We start from the raw sequence: 5368 nt of genomic DNA on the forward strand, positions 1-5368 counted from the left end.
TAGTAGTAGTAGTAGTAGTAGTAGTAGTAGTAGTAGTAGTAGTAGTAGTAGTAATAGTTGTTGTTGTTGTTGTTGTTGTTGTTGTTGTTGTTGTTGCTGTTGTTGTTGTTGTAACCAGTTCGGCTCGGTTACGGGACTCATAATCTTGAGATTGCGGGTTCTGGGGTTCGAGCATTAGCTCGATCCGACGTGGTGTCTTTTGGAAAAGGCAGTTTACACGAATTTCCCACTTGACTCTGTCCTTTCGGAGATGGACGTTTAACTCGTTTAAATAACCTAAAGGTGTTTTTAGGGGGCGTTAGACCCATATCATTTCATCATTTTGTTGTACCCAGTTTTAACACCCATCCAAATTCTCCTGTTCTTGCCCTCCTTTTCCAGTCGAAGTCCCACTAAGCCCTAGTCCCACTTACCTGCCCTAGCCCCATTTCACCTATCACGTCCCATTTCACCTGCCCAATTCCGATTAAGTCGTTACCTAAACACGTTTCACTTCACTCCAATCACTGTCCCAATTTATCTGCCGCGATCACAGTTAATCACATGCATTTGTCAGGTTTGAACCCATGTAAAATTTTATTATGTAAGAAAATAAGTGCGTATGATTTATATGTGTTATTGTTCTATGGGTGGGGTTTTTTTCATATCCAACTCATATATCAAGTCTGAGTTTTACAGATAAAAGAGAACAAAAAGTCACAATTGTGACACGCCAAAGGGTATCCCAGGTCTCCACACTCTCCCTTGCTGAAGGTCACTGCAAAATAGGTTCCGATATGTTCCTCTGACGTAAGTTTAAAGTGGGTCAAAAAATAATGGGTAACATACAGCATACACTTAAAAACAACAAAATAGTCTACATATTTTATCAACACTGCACCCTTAACGTACTCTCACAAACCACGGCCCAATAGACGGATGTTTGATAGGTAGTTATATTATTCAGTTGTTGTTGTTTTGTTTTTGTTTTGTTTGTTTTTTTTGTTCTTTTTTTAAAAATTGGCAATGCAGAAAGTATATATATATTTTAAAGGAGAAACTTCCAGGACACAACATGAATTATAAATGACACACAAACAGTGGCATTTTAAAAACATTTTGTATTGTTAAACGCCGTATACGTCGTACAAATTTTAATATCTTTTTTCGTGTGTTATACGAGTATATTGTAGATTTTTAACACTAGGTTGAGTTTTGAAGGAGGAATGAGTACTTTCTTCTAATTTGCAAAGTTTGAACAATTTAAAGTTAAAACGAAATTCACCTTCGGTTTCAAGAGTTACTCTTCTCGAATAGGCAGGAATTAATACATTTCCACCGACAAAGATTATTATCCAATGGCAGACTGTGAATTTTTAACAAGGCTATTACACATCAGGCCCAATGCTGTGGGAGGTTGACGATAAGTTTACTCTGCTGCTTCTCAAAAATGAATTTTAAGATAAAATAAACTGTAATTGTGACAAACTTCTCCTTCTATGTACTGTGCTCAATGGTCAAGGCGCCTACATAATTTTACTTCCCTCAGTAATAACTGAATACTTCCTACCCTCTGGAAAAAATAGGTATAATTATCCAAATCCACGAGAAAATGACCGATTTTTAACTCCAGTAGCCAACATACAGGTGGATACTTTAAGAGAGACATACGGTGAGATTTCGACTTGTGGGTCTCCTTTGGACCAGTTTGCCAACTCTTTGGGACCAGTTAAACAGACACATTTGTTTCGCCATGTAGTAATCGGATAAAATAGTGATTATAGTAGTTATTGGCTGGATCGAAAGCAGGCTGGTCAGTGAATGTGAGAAATGGTCAAGTCTATCAAACACACCTAAATGATTTTTTTAAAATGATTTTTTCAGCTTGTATGCTGTTTTTTGTACTTGGCCGATGAAAAATTGAGTGCTTTCAGACCTTCAGCAGACCTTCAGAATCGCTATCTCCGTTTGTTTCAAAATAGTACTTGACGAAAGGAAGCGGTAATGAAAAAAAAGGAAACATCAATTCCAAAATTGAAGCAAGAAATCGGTGAATATAGCTGCTGGTCCAAAAGAAGAACCCTCTTTTCCAGGTCCAAGAAGGACTTCGTAGTCATTGTTTGAAAAGGAATTCTCCCATCTAGATGGTCATGGGGGTAGGGGTGGGGACGACGAGATTACGCTGGAAAAAAAGGGAAAAGATGGCGTTACTGTCTCAAAATGATCAATTTGTAAGCGAAGTTATTGCAAATCATTTATTGCAGTGATCCTGGGCATGCACACATTGGCCAATATTTAATATAGGGCCAAAATAAGGAAACTATCTAATTACTGAACCAGGATTTTTTCTAAATATTATTTTTCCTCTTGCTCACAGGTGTACAGGAGCGCCGTGCAAAGTTTCGTGCGGTTTGGAAGATTCATATAAGAGCTAGACAGACGAAGGTAAACAAGCTATAATGATGGTTTTGACCCACGAGTGTTGTATAAGGGTTGAACTATTTGCCTTTGCTTACAAAATCAATGTGTTTGTTCAATTTTCTCCGGGGTCAATCTATTGAGGAAATACCGCTTCGGGATTTACCACTTTCTGTTGGGTAATGCTTCCAACTCAGCGGGAGTCGGACTTGACAGAGGATCTAAATTCTGTCGATCGTGCCATAGAAGACTCTACATCAATCCTCGTACTTTTAAACATAGACCCAGACAGGTGCAAATGGGAATTCAAACGGAAATGATAAAGGCTTCCATTCAATGACATAGTCCATTTCACTCATGCCTGAATTGTGACGTTAAAAAAAAAGCAAAAAGGAAGTTTGAATTTCGGAGACAAGGATATTTATTATAACCGACAGAACATTCTAACCTTTATTTAGAACAATATACCAACGAATGACAACTGACCGCCCCTGACCCAGCTGATTCAACAACTATTTAATCAACGACCACTCCAGGCGTGGATTTGCGATAGCTGCTACATGTATATCATTAACATTATTTCCATTGGTGGTATTGAGGTTGGTTCAGAGTTTAGATAGATTGTTGCTTCACCCTAAAAGGAATACCGAATACCTATTTTTTAAATACCCTTTTGTAGACATGAAGATGATCCAGTCATCGCCCAGTACATATATCGTGTTGCAAAAGTTCTGTCACATCCATCTTCAAAGTACAATAACTCATTTACTATCCTACATAGCCAAGCGAAATTTGGTAAGATGATCTTCATCCATTTCCTGCCAACATGACTAGAAAAGAACTGGCCATTGTCTTTTCCTATTCTAGGAAGATCATTTTATTCACATTGACCATTGTAAAACCCAAATCAAAGTTTGTGCAATATTGCGTAAGGCCTCTTCCAGCCTAATTAACTGCTACAAAACGTTCGTTCATTGGCTGAATAAGTATCCTTATGAGCGCCTGAGGAATCGCCTACTATTTCTTGTGACTTGCAGCCTTCAGTTTCAGACGAGTTTGCACGGGGTGTGGCTCGTTTCTAATCCTCCAGTCAAGGTCGTCTTGCAGTCGTTCTCTTTGAGGCCTGTTAATCTTGCAGGCCAGTTCAGAACATTGGTTTGACGAGTTTGGAAGGAGTTTTGACGTGGGGTAATGAGTTGTCTTGTTGGCACATTCCATCAGCTGTGCCATGTAGGGAAGGACACGGTGTCGAAGAATTCCGTCATAATGTCTTCGTCCTTTGAGGTTGCTTTGAATAGTGACCAAATGTGTACGATGAAGAACAGAGATTCCACCCCTTGCCACTGCACTTCAGCCACCGAATCGGTCCACTTGGCGGACGTTGTCTTTGTAACATCTCTATCCTCTTCTTTTCAACACTTTTTCTCTTCCATCAGGGCAATGAATTAAAAACCTGGACCATTGCTGAATAGAAAGCTATACCAACGTATTTGGTTCCATCACCAATATTGCTGCGCTCAAATTTGGCGATTTCTTGGCGAAACATAAAGAGTGATAATCTCGTAGTCCAGGACCACGTGACCGTCTAATAATGGTGTTTTAAGATAGTCCGAAGTACCTGTCAGACTGTGCACTAAGTTAGAACAGGTTTCGAACATGAGTGTTGACAATAACCCAATTTAGATGTCGAGTTGTTGCCCTTGGTAGGCCACGTCTAGGCCTGTTTTGGACAGTTCTATAGTTCAGTCAAAAATTCGTGGCGCAACTTATCCTCAAATATCTCTTTAACAGGTGAATCAATGTCACCCATACTTTGCACAGCAGTTTGTATCAATTTTTCTTAAATAAATCATATTTTTCCAGTAAAATTGGGGCTAGATTTAAAAACTTTTCTTCATAAATTTTTTTTTTAAATACTAGTCTACAAATCTCCCTCACGCGAAAAATGGGATTGTTCACAGCACTTCCTGCTTCTCACACACATTTAGCATACGCATATGGCCTACATCACAGCTCATTAATGACTCTTTTTAGAGCAAAACTTGTTACAGGAAATTAATTTTAACGTGAACACATGTTTGCACTGAAGGTTATCAAAACATGCGTTCAATAAAAATAGAGTCACGATTAGAAAAAAAATGACGGACTTGCTTTTAATAGCGATATTGCCCCAGCTGTAAACATTTAAAAATCGGCAGAAACCACCCACTTGAATTTTTTATTAGTATTTATTAAGGAGTTTTCTAGAAAACAGCTAGCAGATGTTTACAAAAATATTAGTCAGTTAAGACAAATTGATGCACGTCATTGTGCAAAAGATGGAGAATCTATGTTTTAGAGTTTAGGAAATACAGGACAATAAGTTTCGCCACGAATTTTTGACCGCACTATAGTGGTGTTAAAACGCATATTCAAGCGCTAGATAGTTATTCTGCACATATTTATAGGTCTTGCAACAACAGAAAACGCATTTCCAGAATTCATCATTTACTAAGCGCGTTCACGTCCTTCGTTTGTCAGTTTTTTTTATTTTTGAAATCATGTGAATAAATGCCCCAAATGTTAAAAGCACTTATTATTTTAATAGTGTGTAACGTGTGTTTGCACTTTGTCTGTGCCATTCAAAGCAAACTGTGTGTGTATAATGCTTTGTGGTCAACGTATATCCTGAGAAAATAATACTTACAGTTTGCCTACATACTACTTCTGGTTTATGATTTCTTTCGTCTCCGCATGCACGAGGAGTCTCAAAGTTTCAAAAGTAATACTTTTTCGTTTTGTCTGCAATGATTACGCTTTCGCGAAAATTATCGAAATATAACGGGTGTGACAGAACTTTTGGAACACCGTATATTATAACAGCGCATTATACACATTCCCTACTACAGGGAAAAAAGTTGTCAGTAGTTGTCTTTGCTAATCAGCCTATTCAGATGCATAGAATCACAAGCCAAACCTCGTTGTACCGCCC

Source organism: Aplysia californica, unplaced genomic scaffold (assembly GCF_000002075.1).
Source record: "Aplysia californica isolate F4 #8 unplaced genomic scaffold, AplCal3.0 scaffold00002, whole genome shotgun sequence".
Taxonomy (NCBI): Eukaryota; Metazoa; Mollusca; class Gastropoda; order Aplysiida; family Aplysiidae; genus Aplysia; species Aplysia californica.